Here is a 22,767-nt window from a genome sequence, read left to right as displayed (position 1 = left end):
TAAACTGACTCCAGAAGCCAGTGACAGTCAATGGGAGGCTTTAGAGCACTCTTTGGAGATCTGCATGCAACTATTACAGCATCCAAGGGTTTAGTGATTCTGCTTTTTCTGCCTAGAGTAAGCAGAGTTCAAACACAGAGGCATTCCCTGTGTTATGAGAGTAGGAGGGGGGAGTGCTGAGCAAACAGATCAGAGCTACTCCCTACCTGTCCATCCAAGTAGCTAGGAAGGAATTGGGGATAGAGGCAAGAGGGAAAGAAAGGAGAAACACCTACTTCCTCCTCTCAGCATCCTGGGATAGGGAAAGCAGGAAAATTAGACTAGCACGCACAAAGACCCACAACAGTATTGCAGTTAGGGTTCCTGAAATTCTTTTGTGATGTTGCATCAATAATCCATGACAGCAATAGGTGGGCACTACACAAACACGGTGACGCAGTGTCAGAATGTCACACTGATTATTTTGTGCCTTGCTGCGATTTCCATTCGTGATTTGGCTCTCCAGATCTTTGTGATTCAATGCAAACACACAGGATGTTTCCTCATTAATATTAGTGGAAGTTATACACACAAATCCCATATGTACCAATGGCAGAAGACTCCTTAAACTTCATGCTTACATATTTTAATGTTCTTTTAAAGTTGGAATTTCTAATTTAAGTTGTTTTAAAATTTGTAATCAAGTCTGTGCTAGATGATCAATTTTACTTCATGTACAAAAAAAGAATAATCAGACATATGTTCTTGTATCATCTTGTAGTTTATTGATGGCATACTGTCTTTACAATTGTCAAAATGTACAACTGACATATTAAGGAGCCCCTGTAACTTCATTTAAAGCAAAAATTTAAAGAGCAATTGAGTTTTACAGAGGAGTGCAGAAATATAATTTTAAGCCTCTTAAAATGGTCTGAACTGTGAAATCAAGTAATGAACACTAGAAAATGTTCTGTCAGCTGGAATCAAAGCTGAGACCAGTCAGCATTTTCTCTCTAAACCTTATTATGGCAAAGCATTTGATTTTTCATCTCTGTACTCTGTTCATCCCAACAAATAAACCGGCTTGACCTCCACCTGTTACTTAGCGAAGTCTTGCTGTCATCTTTGACTAAACCCTATTCTTTCCCATCAAAGCCTTCTGAGCCACTGAGAAGGTGGGAAGATACAGCTGTGCACTGATCCAAGTTGATACCAGTTCATAACAAGACGGCATTTCACAGCAGAAGTTACAAGCAATGGGGGGAGGAGGGGAATGTAGTGCCAACAAATTCTGGAAGGTGGCAACATTTTTCATCATTTTAACTTTGAGAGTTTTCATAGAAAGAGGCTCTCTTTTGTGTGATGTTATGAGCTACAATTCAAGGCAAGAAACTTTTTGTTTATTCCACAACAATGAAACTATTGTAGTGCCATATATAAAGAGTCGAAGATACATCAACCTGTCAGACAGAACACAGTAAAGGCTTCTTTGATATTCCTTAGGCTGAATATGTTAAATAGTTCAATAGCTCAAATATGTGTAGCTTTCTAGGCCTAGAAACAACTAATGGTTATATAATGTAACATTTGCTAATAAGAATATATATGTAGGCTCATCAAACAGCAAGAGACGTAATCAGGGAAAACTATGCAGTTGTAGTCGTCATTTCTTCACAAAATAGCGTAAGAAGCTATCTAACACAATGACATATCAGAAAAAGCCATCTTGGATAAAGTTGGACTTTTCGTGATGATTAATGCTACATTCAACAAAGGAGACAGTGTCTGTCTAATTACGTTAAATACTTATCTTCTAGGGATTAGCAGGGTGTTTCTGCTCAATGTCACTCTTCATGACAATGTAATGATAGATCCGTTTACTTACAAGCGCAATTAGTAAAAATTGTACTGTTTTCTTAACTGCCCTCATATCATGAAAATGTTTGATTAACACACTGTAGCTTATCTAATACTCTAAGCAACATATTCTGCATATTTTTCTATCTCTCTGTTAAAAGAGCTAGATTACAGCTTTTAAAATTTTCACTCCACTCACACACATTCTAACTTGGCACAAATAAATAAAAATGTCATCCTGTGGTGCTTCCTTTTCACTTCAGCACAGCTTTTGGAACTTTTAATACCTAACAGAACCATTCAGGTTTTTTACTGAAAACTATACACAGCCATCTCCCAAGTCTTTCAAATACAGAGAATCATGTTATCGACTCTTGAAACTCATGCTACTATACCAACATACAAGGAACCCCAAACTTCTAGAAGAATGTAAATAGTGAGAAAGGTTTATATAGTGAACAATATAACCTTACAAACAAGAAAGAGCCATGATGTAACATTCTACCAATATATAATAGCTACCTGGTATTTACTAAACTATGGTCTCAGCATTCTTTGGAACACAGATTGAAATGAATGGACAAGAAAATTAAGTCAGCAATATAAGGTACAGATCATTTTAAAAACAGGACACTATAACCTATAACTGTATATGTGTCAAAGCACCTCAAATCTTTAAATATGATCACATCAAAAGAATGGTTCCTGAGTTTAGTTCCCCTGAATTTTCTTATGCCTATGTAGAAATGTGTACACTGGGGCATTAGTTCATTTAGAAATAAGGAGTTAACTGTAGACGCCATTTTGTTACAGCCCCTTACTTCCTCACAAAATGGCAGCAAGCATGTACTAAATACTGACTCGCATCAGACAACCCAATATAGCATACAGTAGAAGTAAACAATACTTTTTTCTAATCAATTATAAGTGACTGTTGTCTGCTCTAGTGAGGGAATGACAGTGCAGCACACTGCCACATTTGGCACTCCAGATTAGTAATGGATTTAGGATTCCTAGAGCTATGAGAGCATGTAGTATGCCTGCAATTGTCTAGATACAAGTTTGACACACACTATCCTTCTATCAATGTCATTTTCCTCAGTAGCCAGCAGATTATCAACAGCTTTGTGATATTCCAGGTGTCAAAGAAGAATTAAAACTGGAACAATTGTACAAACAAAAGGACAAAAGATGGAATGCATGTTTGTGAGCTCTGCATATCAATTTAATATGTGCAGCTGACAATGATGCAAATGTCCTCAAGAGAGGCAGTAAGATCTGTGCCCAAACATATACACCACAGTTAAAAAGATGGCAGAAAACAGAAGCAGTAGGATTCCCAGTCTAGGACACATGCTGAGTGTAGCAGACACAGCAGCCCAATGAAATGATCCACTAGTTGGGGAGAATTTTGGAAGCACCTGAGACAGGGTAAGGCCCCAAACAAGCCAGATGGTACTTTTAGCTGGCAGCAGAAAGTAGGAAACAGCCAAAACCATTACAGCATTTCCCCAAGAGTCTGGCAAATCAATTCTTAACCATTTTAAAGTGATGCGATCAATCTAAAAAGCATGTCTGGTTTTTTTTAACCTACTAGTTTTTACAAGTAATACACCCAAGATTACAGCAGCTGAAAGAGACGAGAGAAAAAATATTTTCTCAGTCTTTTCAGGTTATTTACTTTGTGCATTAAAACAGCACTTTGTATACAGTTAATGTCACTGTTTAGCCTGTAGAGTCAGTGCTACTTTTGGTTCATGTGCGACTTTCACATAGCAACAGAGAGAAAAACACTTTGAAAGTAGGAAAGTGATACTGTAAAATCACAACTGTTGGCAGAGGGACTCAGTGGCATGTGCAGTACTTAAGACTACTTTAAACTCCTAACTCCCCCTCACTCCCCCCAATTATGAGATTTCAAGATGATGGGTTTCTTTTCACAGGCCATGAAATTTATTTAAAACTTTGCGTAAAGTTCACTGCTCGGTTGAGAACTTGCACAAGAAGTTTCCGCTGGAATTTTTGAAAAATATTTTTTTTTAATTCTCAAAATACCATACAAGCAGGGTGGCAGAACCCAGGACTCTGCACAAAGAAGCAGGATGCTTCCAATGAGTCATCTTGATGGCCAATGTCTGAACTCTGTATTGAGATTCAGAAGTACTTTCACTAAGTCCAATTAGTTCTCAATCTAAAAGGCTGTGGTGTGTCTCTGAAGAAGGGAGAACTAAGGATAGAGACAGAGAAAGCATGGAGTGGCCAACTACCACCACAAACCTACCACATGCACATCTAGGAACAGCCATGTTTAGGTGAAAGCTTAGGATGATGTTTGTATTGTGTTTGTTGTTCTTTAAGTTAACAATTAAGGCAAGACCCAGGATAGGGTTAAATTTGGACTACATCTAAAATACTTCTCTTCTGTTCAGAGCAGGATAATGCATTAATGATACAACTACAATCTGCTATAGACAAATGTGCACTTAGAACAGGATGTTTTATATGGAGTATAAATAAAAGGTAATCTATACATATATAATTTTTCAAAATGTCCATTGGTTGCAAGAGCTCCTTACTTTTAAAATAAAATATCATTCCTCCCCAGATTGCTCTTCACCTGCAACCCTTACTCACATGACTAGTCCCACTGACTTCAGTGGTGCTATTCTTGTGAGTAAGGATTTCAGGTCCAGTCTGATTTGGGTGGGTTTCCAATGTTCTGGTATGTGGGTGCAGTAACTGAATACTGTGTGCATGTATCTGAGGGAAGAAAATACGCTTTTAATTTGTTAAATAATTACAGTTTCTGAGCAAGGGCCTCCGATGGCATGTTTTTTGGTGTGTCACACTAAAAATATGGCAAGTGGTTTGGTGTAACAGAATAAGAGAAGTACTATTACTTCTACGACCTCCTATTACTAGGAGGTCCCGGATGACTGGAAAAAGGCTAATGTAGTGCCCATCTTTAAAAAAGGGAAGAAGGAGGATCCGGGGAACTACAGGCCAGTCAGCCTCACCTCAGTCCCTGGAAAAATCATGGAGCAGGTCCTCAAGGAATCAATTATGAAACACTTAGAGGAGAGGAAAGTGATCAGGAACAGACAGCATGGATTCACCAAGGGGAAGTCGTGCCTGACTAACCTAATTGCCTTCTATGATGAGATAACTGGCTCTGTGGATGAAGGGAAAGCAGTGGATGTGTTATTCCTTGACTTTAGCAAAGCTTTTGATACGGTCTCCCACAGTATTCTTGCCGCCAAGTTAAAGAAGTATGGGCTGAATGAATGGACTGTAAGGTGGATAGAAAGCTGGCTAGATCGTCAGGCTCAACGGGTAGTGATCAATGGCTCCATGTCTAGTTGGCAGCCGGTATCAAGCGGAGTGCCCCAAGGGTCGGTCCTGGGGCCGGTTTTGTTTAATATCTTTATTAATGATCTGGAGGATGGTGTGGACTGCACTCTCAGCAAGTTTGCAGATGACACTAAACTGGGAGGCATGGTAGATACACGGGAGGGTAGGGATCGGATACAGAGGGACCTAGACAAATTAGAGGATTGGGCCAAAAAAAACCTGATGAGGTTCAACAAGGACAAGTGCAGAGTCCTGCACTTCGGACGGAAGAATCCTATGCACTGCTACAGACTAGGGACCGAATGGCTAGGTAGCAGTTCTGCAGAAAAGGACCTAGGGGTCACAGTGGACGAGAAGCTGGATATGAGTCAACAGTGTGCTCTTGTTGACAAGAAGGCTAACGGCATTTTGGACTGTATAAGTAGGGGCATTGCCAGCAGATCGAGGAACGTGATCGTTCCCCTTTATTCGACATTGGTGAGGCCTCATCTGGAGTACTGTGTCCAGTTTTGGGCCCCACACTACAAGAAGGATGTGGAAAAATTGGAAAGAGTCCAGCGGAGGGCAACAAAAATGATTAGAGGTCTGGAGCACATGACTTATGAGGAGAGGCTGAGGGAACTGGGATTGTTTAGTCTCCAGAAGAGAAGAATGAGGGGGGATTTGATAGCTGCTTTCAACTACCTGAAGGGGGGTTCCAAAGAGGATGGAGCTCGGCTGTTCTCAGTGGTGGCAGATGACAGAACAAGGAGCAATGGTCTCAAGTCGCAGTGGGGGAGGTCTAGGCTGGATATTAGGAAACACTATTTCACTAGGAGGGTGGTGAAGCACTGGAATGCGTTACCTAGGGAGGTGGTGGAATCTCCTTCCTTGGAGGTTTTTAAGGCCCAGCTTGACAAAGCCCTGGCTGGGATGATTTAGTTGGGAGTTGGTCCTGCTTTGAGCAGGGGGTTGGACTAGATGACCTCCTGAGGTCCCTTCCAACCCTGATATTCTATGATTCTACTATTTTCATTATATATAAAAAAGGCGTGATTTCCAGAGCTGCTGAGCACCTATAACTCCTGCTGAAGTCAATAGAAGCTGTGGGTACACTGAATCTTCTCTGTATTATTGTATGACAGAGGTACCACTGTGATTGCAATAACATTCCAGCAGCTATGTGCTGCAGATCGGTGTCGAACACACCCATGTTGTATTGTGAGTTTGCATGGCGCTACAGGACAAAAGAAAATGAACAGTGTTTAAAGGCTAAATGCTGCCTCCCCTGCTCTTGTGACAGAAAGTCCTAAATACAGGGGAATGGCTGAAGAGGGACACTTGGCATTCCAGGGCTTGCACGGGTGCCCAGGCTTAAACCCCCAGGTAGGGGTGCAATTGTGCCTAGCTGCTACTACAGCCCGTATAATAGTAGTAGGCAGCTGTAGTAGTACTCCACACTAAGCTGCCAGGTTGATAGGGAGGATTCATTCCTTTCCTATTGCTCTTAGATCACCATGGCCAAAGCCCATCAACCAGGTGGGCTGGGCAGCATTTAGGGCTATGGGTAGATGTGTATATGAAGATTTGGGTGTATGTGGATGAAATGTATGGGTTGTAAATGCAGTGAGAGCTGAGGAAAAGAAAAAGGGCAACAGGCACCTGGACTGATTAATTCAAAAGGTCAGGGTTCGTTTCGTACATAAACAGCATAGGAGGAATCAATAGAGAGCTCAGAGAAGAAAAAAAGGGAGATGCTTCCTCTTCCCATTCTGGTATCCTTCCCTCTCTGTTCCCCCCAACCCCTTTGCACATTTTTATTTTGAAAACATGTTCACTTTAAAACAAGGCTTGTTTTTCCCCCTTTTAAAAAAAAGATGAAAGTCTATGTATGGGATACAGTAGCTGCACTGTGTGCCATGCCATATAGTGATGGTTGTCCTGGTAATGGTAATAAACAGTGCACAGAGCAGAACTTCTGCAAAAAAAGAAAGGGTGTGTGTTACACCTCTCCAACTCTTCCCTGCCCCACACAATATTTACACAGCTGCGTTTTGTAAAATGTGTCATTTTTCTCTTTTTTGGGGGGGGGGGGTAATCTATTTACCCAAGATAGCCCTACATCTGTTTTGTGGTGAGCTTCTTTCACAAAGTTTCACAGATGCCTTCACTGATGCAAAGGGAGGTCAAGAAACCTACCCAAGGATCCACAGTCATTTGTTCTAACCACTAGGCTACCCTGTGTTTCCCTCCCCCACCTCTGTAAATAAGAATATTCAGATCATTTGAGCTCTGCTCTGTTTTTTAGGTAGCTTCTCTGTTTGGACTTGTGTATCCCTAGGGAACAAACTGTGTGAATATTTTCGTTATCTATTCTATAAAATGCAGCAGCGCACAAAAAACTGAAGCAGCATGCACTACGTGTTGGCAACTAAGCTAACTAAGATTTGCCATCTGCTCCAAAATACACCTAGTTCAGTTCTCACAATCCTTCCATCCTAGTAACTGCATGAGCAAGTGACTAATACTTCCCCATGCCCTGACGGGACACGATACCTGAACTCTTTTGGACCAGCATTCCATAGTAGAATGCTCTCTACCAAAAAACACTCCCTCTGTCTCCTACCTATTCAGACCCAAAGACTGTTAGTAAAAAGCAACCCAGCTGTCAAGACTACGCAATCGGTCACATTCTGCACAAGCTGTAGTTTTCAAATGGTCTTCAAGGGCAGATGCATTGCAGCGGTCCAATTTGGAGTTCACAAAGCAGCAACATCAATGACAAGTTCTGAATCAGCAAGAAATGGCCACAAATGTTCAGCTAAATTCAGAGGGAAGAGGGTTCTTTTGCCTAGCGGTGATGCCTTTTCATGCCCCTTTCTCAACAGCCTCCTGTTCTGATAATAAGGAGTCTTGTGGGCTGTAAACCATCCACACAGTAATGGAATTGCAGCCCAAACCATTCACTGTCTCCCCAACATCTGTTAAACAGAAGGGGGTGGCAGAATAAAACTCAGCCCTTAAAGAAATCTAAAGCCTAATTGGGTCCACAGACTGCTGAGGATGGATTTATGACACATAGGTCCTGCACCAAGATGGCAGCAAAGGTGAGTCTTGTTTTCATCCTGGAGGAGGTAATGATTTAACCCTGATTAAGGTATAATTTTCCACGAACCCATCTGAAAACAAGACTCAGAATATGCCACTTGCGTGTAGAGCCAGAAGGCATCTCAGATGGTCCTATGGCTGTCATGGTGCCCATGAGATCTATTGTCCACATGGATGATGAGGTCACCCAGCACAATATGTCTGAATGACCCAAACACCAGGCCAGTCAGGAGCTCAGTTTACATTGGAAATCTGAGGTGCAACCCCCTTACCAGAATCCTTCCCACTGTAATCTTACCCTGGGATTTATACACAGGTTGGCCATTCTCCAATGAACCCATGTTTGAAATGAAGCACCCCATCCATTTTGGAATCCGATGTAAAAAGCAGAGCTACAGCACTTCACTGATGGACCTTTCTTGGCTCATGCTGAACTGAGTCCCTCTCTGAAGTGACTTAACAAAGGGCGGCTAAGCGCTACGAGATCTATAGATGGACATTTCCATATAAGAGCAGTATTATTAAAACTGACCAGGCCATATTTAGACTGAATATCACCTGACACAGGTTGACAACACTCCTTGGGGAGATATGGAAACCCAATAATTTACGACTCTTAAATATAAACTCAGGAATTCATTAAAAATATTACTGTACTGCAAAGAGATGGACTGGATGATCCAACAGGTTTTTCCATCTCTAACTGCCATGATTCTGGAGAGATAATTCCAACGGACTGGAAAGTGGCCATAGGATAATGGTCTCTTGCTACATACATTTCAGGAGAAAAGCTGAGACATTGATCCAGTGATAATTCACTGTCACAACTACTGTTTATAATAGCAAACAAGTTAAACATTTTACCTGATGAATGTTACTGAAAAATATTGATGCTCAAAGCATCAATATTTCCATGCTGCATTTTTACTGGCTTACATTTAGTTCTGGATCTTTTGTTGGCCTCAGCCAATCAGACTCTAAGTTATCCATAAAAGAGCAGATGTGGAAAGGTTGTATTTTTTTTTAACTTGTGTCAGGTAGTAACTCGGTAGTCATGCAGAAGTTTCATTCTGATTGCCTGGCACAGAAACACATACACTTATCTGATAAAAGATCTATAAAGTGCTAACACAATCCTGTATCATGTAGCACCTGTGAGTAATAGATTGTGATATAAAAGACTTGATGCTAAGTGCTCCTACAAACACATTAAACTTATAGCAGCAGGAACTGTAGACTGCTGATATGGTATTTCAGAAAAAAAGTTGATAAGTAGTATTGCTCTTAGAAGTAAAGAAAAATCTTACATTCTTGAAAGCCGTTGGGCAGCTTGTATTGGGATACTGTTATGCAAACTGCAAGGATAAGGAGGCATTCGGATCCAAACGATATGAAAGCAAAAACCATTTAGGAAAGAAAAATTATTTACCTCACGGAAACTGGAGTTCTTCATTATGTTCATATGTATTGCACTCTTGGTATGCACGTGCCCCATGCATTCAAGATTGGGATCTTTTGGCCAGTGGTGTGCATTGGGGCCATGCATGCACCGTGAATGTCATCATATTCTGTACCATGGGCATAAACGGCAGTGTGGGTCCAACAGCCATTCAGTTCCTTCGCCACTGTAAAATCCAGATGTTATAGGACTCCATAGTAGAGGGGAAGGAGGGCAGGTCATAGAATATATATGGACAACACATCTTGAAGAATTCCAGTTAAAGTAAAGTAAGTAACTTTTCTTTCATCTTTGAGTACTTATTCATATTCTACTCTTAGTTATTTACAAGCGGTGACCTGATGTGGGTAGAGGCGGCCCAGAGGCAGACCCCCCTATTACATGGGTTCATCAAGTCTGTTCCAATGTTGGACTCTCAGGCCATCAAGTCTTTGCGGTTGCGCAGGAACAGACCAAGGGGCGAACGATCGCTACGTCCGACTGTCTGGCTAAGCGTCGAAGAAGAAGAAGACCTGATGTGAAGGTGTCTACTGCAACACAGATTGCAGCACAGCTCTGAAAAAAGAGGCTTCATACCTCGATGCTTCCATGAGGGAATAATGCTTAGTAAAAATTTTTTAAAAGCATGTCTGAGATGGAATCTGCAGAAGCTGCCTGAGCCCTAGTGGAATGAGCCCTAAACCGAGCTGGGGGATCTAAACTAGTTAAAACATCCTGATACTCACTTGGATAGTCTCTGTGCTGATATCGCTTGACCTTTCATTTTGTCAGCAAATGCTACAAATGGCCTTGAGAAAACTCTGGAGGGTTTGATCCTTTTAAAATAAAAGGATCAGGCTCTGAGAACATGTAAAGAGTGCTTAACGTGGCTTAAGGAAAAATACTGGTAAATGAATCATTTGGTTGAAGTGGAAATCCATGAGTACCTTAGGCAAGAGCGTGAGATGGAATGAGTAATACTTTATCCTTATAGAATACTATATAGGGAGGGTCTGCCATGAGAGCTTGCATTTCCCCAATTCTTCTGGCAGATGTGACTGCCATTAAAAGGATGTTTTCCTTTCCGTTGTGATTGCCATTAAAAGTAGAAGATAGGCACAACAGGGAACAGATTGCCAGTGGTTCCAATGGGGGGCCCATTAAACTTGCCAGGAGCACATTAAGAAGAGGAGTTTCTTTGACTGATGGAAAAATGTGCATAAGGCCCCTAAGAAATGTAACTACAGTCAGGGAGAAATGTGTAGCTTCGAATGGGGATGGAGTTGGGAGTGTGATATGCAGATATGTCTGCCGGGTGTTCTTTACTAGGCATAATTAGAACTCTTTAGAGCGCACAAATAATCCAAATTAGCAGGGATCTGGGAGTCACTATGTTGTAATTGTTGTTGCTCACACCAAATCCCAAATGTCTTCCACTTAGCAGCCCAAGTTAGCCTGGTGGAATTCTTCTACTTTGAATGAAAATGATCTGGATATCTGAGGAACATGATCTTTCTGGGTCTGACATCTAATAGTTCAAGCTGCCAGGTAGAGGGAGACTGAATTCGTATGTAAAATATTCCTACTGTCCTGAGATATTAAGTCCGGTAGAAGAAGCAAGGGTTTTGGTGGACAAACTGATAGGAGCAGCTGATCTGGGTACCAAAATTACCTTAGCCAGGCAGGTGCTATCATGATGACTGTGAATGTCCTGTCTGAACTTTCTGAGCACACTGGAAGTCACAGGGATTGGAGGGTAAGCACATCTCATCCCTGGGGACCACTGAGTGAGGAATGCATCCGACAATGATCATGGGCTTACACCTCCTTTTTTAAAGTAGAATTTGAGAAATGCCTTGGGTTTGCAAATATTGATGGACGATCCTATTTGAGGAAGATGCATCTGACAACATAATTCTTGATCATACTCACGGTATGACAAAAATTGTCTGATCAGAGGGTCCGCTAGAGCCATCCGCTGACCTGGGAGATGTAGTTCTATGGGAAATACGTGATCCCGAACGAACCAGTTTCATCACTGAACTGCTTCCCAACATAAAGGAGACAATTGGGCTCCTCCCCTGCCTACTTGTAAAAAACATGACCACTGTCAGTCATAATTTGAATTGTCAGTCCTTGAATCATTGGTAGGAAAGCAACACAGGCTATGAGTCTAAAACTTTAGGTACTTTCTGTGTGCCCGCTGTATGGAGATGTGGAAGCTGGCATCTTGCAGACTGAGAGTCACAAAACAGTCCTATAGATCTAGTGATGGAATTATAGAAGCTACAGTTACCATTCTGAAGTGGAAGTAGAAGAAGGTATTGAGACCTTCTGTGATTTTAGGAAGTAATCAGAATAAAAACTCTTCCCCCTAAACTGCAGAAAAACTTCTTCTCTTGTGTTGAGAGACAGAAGTTACTCCACCTCCTGAGGAAACAGTCTCTCATCAGAGGGGTCCCTGAAAAGTGGGAAGTAGGGATAGTAGCACAGAACTGCAGAGAATATCTGACTGAGACTATCTCTGAAACCTAGGGGTTGGATGTTCTTAGGTTCCATGACTCCTGGAAAAAATGAAGGCGATTCCCAAATGGCAGGGAGAACGCACTGTATATGGAGCAATTCTCAACCATTTTGATGTAGCTGTAGTGTGGGAGGAGAATGTTGCAGAGGCTGAAGCACACAGCCTCCTTCTTGGAGGCACTGAGGCTCTCTGGTGGTAAAAGGAACTTGATGACAGTCTGTCTGCTGGGTTCTTCTCTTTCCTTTTAGGAGCTGGTGCATAAACTCCAAGGGTTTCAATGGTGTCATGATGGACTGTTATATGGAAAAGGGCCTGGGGGTGAGGAAGAAAGGTACCAGGACATATGCCTACTTTGATACCCACTAGGCAAGTATGAAGTCCTCGATTCATTTCTGACTAATAAGAGTGGAATATATGTGGATGAGCACTTGAAGAAGAACTAATGTGATCTAGCATGGGCATTGTCATTTATTATGGGCTTATGTAGTGGTTTAATTCCATGAGGTATTATAACTGTACAATACATATTTCACTCATGCAATAAAAACATTATGCTTTAATACTGTGTTGGTGCTGCTTTGCACTGAATGAATTCCAATGCAATTTGGACTGCAATCCAATCGCTTGCTCTTTCTCACATTTGAGGCCTTTGCACAGAGTCCCTGGTGGCAGAAAAACCACTAGGGGAGAGAAGGAGAATGGGCTGCAGTGACACAAAACAGCACAAACATCCTTTCAACAGGAGGGAAGTAGAACGCAGGGTCAGCATGTGCTGTTTGAAGAGAGATTTCATGTTGATCCAGTGCATCCCCTGTGGAACTTAAAACTGCATTCTCCCCATCAGAACCCCAAAAGATTTCAGGCAGTGCAAACATTCTGACTCCCTTGGAGTCAATGCCCTTGGTGGGAAAACAAGGACCAGACTGACACAGGAAGGTGCAGATTGCTCTTCCCCGTGCTGGCAAGGTTGATTATTAGAATACTGTGAGGATTACACTTTAATCAGCATTCCCACCCCCAGTCTATAAATACAAGAAACTTGACTGAGAAATCTGAAACTGAAATTGCTAATATACAGTAAAGAACACCACAGAAATGCCTGATAAGGTACAGTGGATGTCACATCTGTATTGCATTAGAGAACGCACTAGAAAAATGCACAAGTGGAATACAGTTGTATGTGTTTCAGTCTTACAGGCAGGGCCGGCGCAACCCATTAGGCGTCCTAGGCGGTCGCCTAGGGCGCTACAATTTGGGGGGCGGCAACCGTGGCGGTATTTCGGCGGCGGGACCTTCCGCCGCCTCTGTGGGGGGCGGCATTTCGGGGCGGGACCTTCCGCTGCCTAGGGACAGGTGAGCAAAGCCCACAGGTAAGTGGGGAACATGGAGACTTGGGAGATGGGTCGGAAACAAGAGGGAGTGTGGGCTACATTGGCAGAGAGAAAGGAGGGTCAGGACAAAACTGGGAGGCAAGATCAAATCAGTATCTTAGATGCCTATATACAAATGTGAGAAGTATGGGTAATAAGCAGGAAGAACTGCTAATAAAGTGCTAATAAATAAACACAACTATGACATTGTTGGCATCACTGAAACTTGGTGGGATAATACACATGATTGGAATGTTGGTGTGGATGGATACAGCTTGCTCAGGAAGGATAGACAGGGGGAAAAGGGAGGAGGTGTTGCCTTATATATTAAAAATGTACACACTTGGACTGAGGTGGAGATGGACATATGAGATGGAAGTGTTGAGAGTCTCTGGGTTAGGCTAAAACGGGTAAAAAAACAAGGGTGATGTCATGCTAGGAATCTACTACAGGCCACCTAACCAGGTGGAAGAGGTGGATGAGGCTTTTTTTAAACAACTAACAAAATCATCCAAAGCCCAAGATTTGGTGGTGATGGGGGACTTCAACTATCCAAATATATGTTGGGAAAATAACACAGCGGGGCACAGACTATCCAACAAATTCTTGGACTGCATTGCAGACAACTTTTTATTTCAGAAGGTTGAAAAAGCTACTTGGGGGAAGCTGTTCTAGACTTGATTTTAACAAATAGGGAGGAACTCGTTGAGAATTTGAAAGTAGAAGGCAGCTTGGGTGAAAGTGGTCATGAAATCATAGAGTTTGCAATTCTAAGGAAGGGTAGAAGGGAGAACAGCAAAATAGAGACAATGGATTTCAGGAAGGCGGATTTTGGTAAGCTCAACGAGCTGATAGGTAAGGTCCCATGGGAATCAAGACTGAGGGGAAAAACAACTGAGGAGAGTTGGCAGTTTTTCAAAGGGACACTATTAAGGGCCCAAAAGCAAGCTATTCCGCTGGGTAGGAAAGATAGAAAATGTGGCAAAAGACCGCCTTGGCTTACCCACAAGATCTTGCATGATCTAAAAAATAAAAAGGAGTCACATAAAAAATGGAAACTAGGACGGATTACAAAGGATGAATATAGGCAAACAACACAGGAATGCAGGGGCAAGATTAGAAAGGCAAAGGCACAAAATGAGCTCAAACTAGCTACGGGAATAAAGGGAAACAAGAAGACTTTTTTATCAATACATTAGAAGCAAGAGGAAGACCAAAGACAGGGTAGGCCCACTGCTCAGTGAAGAGGGAGAAACAGTAACAGGAAACTTGGAAATGGCAGAGATGCTTAATGACTTCTTTGTTTCGGTCTTCACCGAGAAGTCTGAAGGAATGCCTAACATAGTGAATGCTAATGGAAAGGGGGTAGGTTTAGCAGATAAAATAAAAAAAGAACAAGTTAAAAATCACTTAGAAAAGTTAGATGCCTGCAAGTCACCAGGGCCTGATGGAATGCATCCTAGAATACTCAAGGAGCTAATAGAGGAGGTATCTGAGCCTCTAGCTATTATCTTTGGAAAATCATGGGAGACGGGAGAGATCCCAGAAGACTGGAAAAGGGCAAATATAGTGCCCATCTATAAAAAGGGAAATAAAAACAACCCAGGAAACTACAGACCAGTTAGTTTAACTTCTGTGCCAGGGAAGATAATGGAGCAAGTAATTAAGGAAATCACCTGCAAACACTTGGAAGGTGGTAAGGTGATAGGGAATAGCCAGCATGGATTTGTAAAGAACAAATCATGTCAAACCAATCTGCTAGCTTTTTTTGATAGGATAATGAGTCTTGTGGATAAGGGAGAAGCTGTGGATGTGGTATACCTAGACTTTAGTAAGGCATTTGACACGGTCTCGCATGATATTCTTATCAATAAACTAGGCAAATACAATTTAGATGGGGCTACTATAAGGTGGGTGCATAACTGGCTGGATAACCATACTCAGAGAGTTGTTATTAATGGTTCCCAATCCTGCTGGAAAGGTATAACAAGTGGGGTTCCGCAGGGGTCTGTTTTGGGACCAGTTCTGTTCAATATCTTCATTAACGACTTAGATATTGGCATAGAAAGTACGCTTATTAAGTTTGCGGATGATACCAAACTGGGAGGGATTGCAACTGCTTTGGAGGACAGGGTCATAATTCAAAATGATCTGGACAAATTGGAGAAATGGTCTGAGGTAAACAGGATGAAGTTTAACAAAGACAAATGCAAAGTGCTCCACTTAGGAAGGAAAAATCAGTTTCACACATACAGAATGGGAAGAGACTGTCTAGGAAGGAGTACAGCAGCAAGGGATCTAGGGGTTATAGTGGAGCACAAGCTAAATATGAGTCAACAGTGTGATGCTGTTGCAAAAAAAGCAAACGTGATTCTGGGATGTATTAACAGGTGTGTTGTGAGCAAGACACGAGAAGTCATTCTTCCGCTCTACTCTGCGCTGGTTAGGCCTCAACTGGAGTATTGTGTCCAGTTCTGGGCACCGCATTTCAAGAAAGATGTGGAGAAATTGGAGAGGGTCCAGAGAAGAGCAACAAGAATGATTAAAGGTCTTGAGAACATGACCTATGAAGGAAGGCTGAAAGAATTGGGTTTGTTTAGTTTGGAAAAGAGAAGACTGAGAGGGGACATGATAGCAGTTTTCAGGTATCTAAAAGGGTGTCATAAGGAGGAGGGAGAAAACTTGTTCACCTTACCCTCTAAGGATAGAACAAGAAGCAATGGGCTTAAACTGCAGCAAGGGAGGTCTAGGTTGGACATTAGGAAAAAGTTCCTAACTGTCAGGGTGGTTAAACACTGGAATAAATTGCCTAGGGAGGTTGTGGAATCTCCATCTCTGGAGATATTTAAAAGTAGGTTAGATAAATGTCTATCAGGGATGGTCTAGACAGTATTTGGTCCTGCCATGCGGGCAGGGGACTGGACTCGATGACCTCTCAAGGTCCCTTCCAGTCCTAGAATCTATGAATCTATGAAAAAGCTGGCGGCGCTCCTGCTTACAGGGTGCATTTTGATCAGGATGGAACCAAAAACAGAAGCTGTAAGCATTTACTAGGAATTATGCCTTTAAACCAGTTTACAAAATACAGCTGAAACAGAACTGAACAAAAGCCAACGCCTGTACCCAAGTCCAAAGCCAGTTTGCTATTCCCTGGTTTTCTTACCTAACATCATCTTTATCTTCTCTCTTGCCTTTCTTCTCAGTTAACAAGAGTTATGTACTGAAAGTGCTGAGATAAAGTAACGGTAAGGAGAATACTGCAAAAGGTATTTGAAAACCAGAAGTAATTTACTACATGTCTGCTTTGTTTTACTTCCCAAGCCTTCCTGTTGTGAAAGGAAATTCATCTTTTCTGGCAGACTCCAGTCTTTTTAGGCCTCAGAGCTCCCCAGAAGCATTCAAGTGCAGGCAAATGGATGTGAGACTCGACGCGTACACTACAAGGAACATGGAATTAATGTTGGTTTTTGCTTTGGCTGTCATGTCTGAAGCATAAATAAAGCACCATACACTTGTTTGTGAAAAGTACCCCAGATGCAATACACAGAGTGCTCTGTGCTCTGGACCTTTCCTTGGGTTCACGCAGACCAGAATGCAGTGGAAATGCCGTGCTGCCAAGGCGTGGTGGGTGCAGACCCTGTGTCCAGAGCTCCACACACAACTTACTTGTCAAGGAGCTGAGACCCAGCGCAGCCCTTTAAAGCAGGAGTGCAGGGGAGGGATTGTAGATGGGCAATACATGTGGCTGGTGGGTTGCACAGAGCATAGATGAAGTCATCCAAAGCCTTTGGAAAGCAGGGGGTACTATCCCTCCTCATAGTCTGGAGTAGCAGTCTCAGAGTAGCTTTGTGCTGTTTTCTGCAAGGTGGGAGCAAGGCTGTTCTGATCTCCAGCCATTTTTCAGGCACCCCTTGAGTCCACAGATCAATGGACCCACTCACAGGTCCAACCACAGAAAAACAAGTCAGAAGGGACCACAAACAGCACCAACATAAAAAGAGCAAATGGGGAGAGAGGCAGGATAGCCAGCCATGGCTAGCCCTAGGCAAACTTCTGTCCCCAGCATGCACTGCTTTCAGAAACGTTCTTAATTTAGTTATTTATTGCATCCTTTTCAATCTTCCCTTTCCAAGTAAAAACTTTTAACCATTTACTTTCTCACCCTTGTATTTGTTCTTTTCTTTCTCTGGTCACTACACTATTTTTCCTTTCTTCTCATACATATCTCATTATTTTTGCCTCTGTCTTTTTTCACTATCATGTTTTCTATACGATGTAATAATTGTTCTCTCCTTTCCCCCTCCATCTTTCTTTTTCCACATTGTGTTCTCTTCCTCCTTCCAAGTTTCAATCCTCTTGCTATCATTTCTTTCCTCTCTCGTGACCCCCATTCCAAATCTCTGTGAAATCTCTCATTCTTCATCTTCTGCCTCCCCTGCCAAAAACTCTTTCTCTCCATGCACCAGATCACACACACATACACACACTCTCTCTCTCTCTTTCATGCTTTGCATCCCCCAAATCTCTCTCATGCACATGCTGCTCCCTTCTCCTCAAAACTAATCAAATGCCCAAACACATGCAGATTCCCCCAGAATCTGCACATACATGCAGGCTCCTTCTACTCCTAGATACAGGATAAGAAGCTGTGCCTAGATGGGTCTCCTTGTTCAGTCTGGGGCTGTATTACCTTTTATGTGGGTCCTCTGGGGAACTGGGTGTGGCCGGTGGTGGCTGCTGTCTTCAACACCTGTCTTTTCCCCAAAGGCACATTCAGGGAGATAGTCCCACACAGCTATCCAACCTTCCCCTTTCCTCAAGGGAAGTAATCAACATGTTCCCATGTTGATCATGGACCGATCATCCAATAGGACATGTTTTGATGGGATGTAAGAAAATCTTGCTGAACAAATCATTCCTATGCTACTGTCTGGCAACACATGCTAAACTCTCAACAGTGACCAGCCTGAGTTAATAGTATCAGAAATATTCACAGTAGCAACGGGCTCTGTTGTAAACAGGGCCGGCTCTAGGCACCAGCAAAACAAGCTGGTGCTTGGGATGGCATATTTTTAGGGGCGGCATGGCCGGCGCCAGAATGCCGCCCCTAAAAATGTGCCCCGGCCGCCCTAGCTCGCCTCCGCTGCTGCTGCCTGGGAGGGAGGGGGAGATCCCGAGCGGCCGTTTCGCGCGCCGCTGCTCCCCCTCCCTCCCAGGCTTGAGAGCCTGGGAGGGAGGGGGAGAAGCGGCGCCCGCGCTGCGGCCACTCAGAGTCTCCCCCTCCCTCCCAGGCTCTCAAACCTGGGAGGGAGGGGGAGATCCCGAGCGGCCGAGGCACGCGCCGCTGCTCCCCCACCCTCCCAGACTTGAGAGCCTGGGAGGGAGGGGGAGATCCCGAGCGGCCGTTTCGCGTGCCGCTGCTCCCCCTCCCTCCCAGACTTGAGAGCCTGGGAGGGAGGGAGGGGGAGAAGCGGTGCCCGCGCCGCGGCCACTCGGAGTCTCCCCTCCCTCCCAGGCTCTCAAACCTGGGAGGGAGGGGGAGATCCCGAGCGGCCGTTTCGCGCGCCGCTACTCCCCCTCCCTCCCAGACTTGAGAGCCTGGGAGGGAGGGGGAGAAGCGGCGCCCGCGCCGCAGCCACTCGGAGTCTCCCCCTCCCTCCCAGGCTCTCAAACCTGGGAGGGAGGGGGAGATCCCGAGCGGCCGCGGCGCGCGAAACACGTGTTTCGCGCGCCGCTGCTCCCCCTCCCTCCCTCCTTCCTAGGCTTGAGAGCCTGGGGGGAGGAGGCAGGGCTGGGGATTTGGGGAAGGGGCGGAGTTGAGGCGGGGCCGGGGGTGGGGTAATTAAAAAACGGGGGGGGGGGGGGCGGGGCGGCCAAAATTGTTTTTGCTTTGGGCGGCAAAAATCCTAGAGCCAGCCCTGGTTGTAAACATATTTTACCATTGTATACAGTATAATTGCTCTGGGCTTTGATGGGCTACATCAACTATTAAGATGATTTCAGTGTTTAAGCTCCCTTTGCAGATGTCAATCAGATGAATTAAACATTAAAACCCAAAGTGATTATTATATGTTAAAAATGTAGAATTTTTTAATGTCATTTGTGGGATTAAATAAACAGTAAGGGTCTTACTTGGACAATATAGAGAGCAGAAAGGATGTAACTGAAACAGGGCAAGGCAACAATGAAACAGGGCAAGGTTACTATTCTTTCAGGAGCAATACTCTGGCAATATACAAAGTAATAAGGGATGTTGATCCCATTTCTATATTTTTCAGTGGGCCAATACATTTTCTAGGCAGTTGCCCTGTTGGAGACTCATAAAGCATTCTGTAGTGGTTGAGACGAAAGCATCCATGTCAAACATGAAGGACCAAATGTTGATTTCAGAGCCACATGTGACTTACTATATATTATATATTAAAACAAAATATGATGTAAACTGTTGCTTTCTGTTATACAGAGCTCTGATGGTGACTCTTGTTCGGCTGGCAGACCACTCTTTTGATGCGTTTGTAGGACATGATTATAGGTTTTTGTCCTCCACTATTGAAGAGGTGGCCCCTAAGTGCTCTCTTTGCTGGCTTCGTTCTCAGAGGTCAGCCTGGTTTATAGATGGTCTGAAACAAATGAAGCGAGAGGGAGATGGCTAGAGAACCAGTGGTGGAAATCTTGTGCTGAGGCTGACCAGCTGTAGCGTAAATATTTCTTTTTAACTCCTATGCTATTGCTGCGCAGGAGGCAAAGTGACAATTATTTTTCTCCTCCACAGCATCCGCAACATCTCAGACAGCAGATTTGATCTGGGTGACAGAGAGTCTGGTACATCTGGATAGTTTCAGCTCGATAGCTGGTCTGAGTCCCTCCTGTTGTGAAGAAATTGTTTGCTATTCTGCAGACAAGACTGATCAGATTAGGGATGGGCTGTTTGCTTCTGTGGTGATTGAGCCTGGTCTTGAGGGAACAAAGGCCTTCTCTTCTCTGCTGGAGTTTCAGCCAGTGATACTCCCTGAGGTACTGGAAGTGTTGGGAGACCTTTGTCCTGCAACCTGTCCTTTGGATTCACATCCTTCTTTGCTGGGGAAGGCCAGTAGGGAAGTGCTGGTCTCCTTATTTGTGGACACTGTCAGCACCTCTTTTAGAGGGGGCAGGCTGCCTATTGTTTTGGAGGAAACAGGAGTGCAGCCTTTGCTCAAGAAGTCATCACGGGGTGCTGACAATCTTGCTAATTATCAACAAGTATCACATCTTCCCTTTCTAGGTAGGATTGTGGGAAGGTTGTGACAAGACAATTATCACCGTGTCTAGATGCCTGTGATCTCCTTGACCCTTGTCAATCTGGGTACTGACCTGGCTATGACACGAAGATTGCCCTGGTGCATTGGTCAGTGGTCGCCTCCTGGCAATGGATGAAAACCAGGATTCCATGCTGGTATTACTAGATCTATCAGCTGCCTTTAATATGCTTGATCACGAAATGCTGCTGACTTGCCTGAGAACCTGTTGGGAATGGACCAGGCCACTTTTCAGTGTTTTGTTCTCTTTTCTCAGCAGGTAGCTGTGGACAATTGCTCCTCTTCCTGTGGAGCTCTGTGGGGTGCTGCAGGGTGGCATTCTGTCATCTCTCTTGTTCAACAGGCATAAAAGGCCATTAGGAACATTTGTAAGGGGGCATGGGGTCAGTGTTTTCAGCATGCTGGTAACTCCCAACTGTATGTCACTATCTTCTCTCATTTGGAACTATGCTGTTCAGCACCTCAACCACAGTTTGAAAGCAAGCTGGCTGGAGCTCAGACCAGATCATACTGAGGTGATGAAGGTGGGTTGGGGGATGTTGCAGGAGAACAGGGAGGAGGTAATATCAACCCCTTCCATTGAAGGAGTATGTCTGCCATTAGTTGATAGTACAGTATTCACAATTTAGGAGTGAGTCTACAGCCCATGCTGCTGTTTGACGATCATATTACAGCAGTGACCCGGTTTGCGTCTAGCTAGGAGGTTGCAGTCCTTTCAGACACAGACCTTGCCACTGTTTCTGTGCTTTCTGTCACCTCAAGATCAGACTTTGCCAATGCACTCTACATGGGGCTACACCTTAAAACTATTTGGAGACTGAAGCTGGTGCAGAATGCAGTGGCTTGCTTACTGAACAGGACATTTCACTGGGGGCACATGACCAGAGTGATCCAGGATCTGTGCTGGCTGCCCTTGTGTCTCTGGGTGGATTTTGACCCTCTGTTGGTTATGACGTATAAAACCCTACATGGCTTGGAGCTGGCCTACCTGAGGGACTGCCTTTCTCTCCATGCTATACTGCCACAGCTGTGGTCAGCAGGAGCACTTAGACTGGATCCAGCTCATTATAAAAGAGAGGGGGGCTGTTGGCAGGATGTTCAGTCAGCTCTGAGACTCTGAAACTTGCTCCCTCGCCGGTCTGAAATAGCTAAATTTGGTGGCTTTCCAGGCATGCTGCAAAAGACATCTGTTTGATGTGCTTCTGGAGAAGGCTATGGATATGCTTCAGAGATGATGAAGGTAGTAGGTGGCTGGCTGGCCAGCCAAGTTCCTGCAGAACTGATTTTAATGGTGCTGAGGTATAATATAATTGTACAGCTGTATCATTAATTATATTAGGGTGCCTAGACCATTGGTTAGACATCTTTATTATTTTAAATCTAAGTAAAATTATATTAAAATGTATAAAACACAAAGGTCTAATCCCTTAGGACCATATATTGATGACCTGGTAAAATGTTGGAAGGTGAAAGATGAAAAACACTTTGTTGATATTCAATAAATTAGTATTAATAATAATTAGCAATAAAATCCCTATCTAGAACAGAGATCTGTGGCATTATTTTGCCTACTAACTGCCATCATGCCAGGAAAATGTTTTCATTACTATTGAGTACCCAGATGATACCAAGCTAGGTGATCAAGAGACATTAAGTAAATAACACAAGCCAAGGAAAATTCATCAGGAAAAGGCATGGCTTCCCCCTTAAAGTTCTTAACTCCAACATCCAATGATATGTACACCTCTACCCCGATATAACGCAACCCAATATAACACAAATTTGGATATAACGCGGTAAAGCAGCGCTCCAGGGGGGCGGGGCTGCGCGCTCCGGCGGATCAAAGCAAGTTTGATATAACGCGGT

At 43.6% G+C, this 22,767-nt stretch overlaps 1 protein-coding gene across 6 annotated transcripts in view; it reads right to left on the bottom strand.

Moving 5' to 3' along the window:
* The window catches only part of NFIA (nuclear factor I A), a 313,248-nt gene that overhangs the window by 66,474 nt on the left and 224,007 nt on the right, over window positions 1-22,767 (bottom strand). The gene's annotated exons all lie outside the window — the stretch shown is intronic.

The sequence above is a fragment of the Emys orbicularis genome, chromosome 8 (genome assembly GCF_028017835.1).
Source record: "Emys orbicularis isolate rEmyOrb1 chromosome 8, rEmyOrb1.hap1, whole genome shotgun sequence".
Lineage (NCBI taxonomy): Eukaryota > Metazoa > Chordata > Testudines > Emydidae > Emys > Emys orbicularis.
Note: the sequence above shows the minus strand (reverse complement) of the source record. Positions and strands in the feature narration are given on the sequence as shown.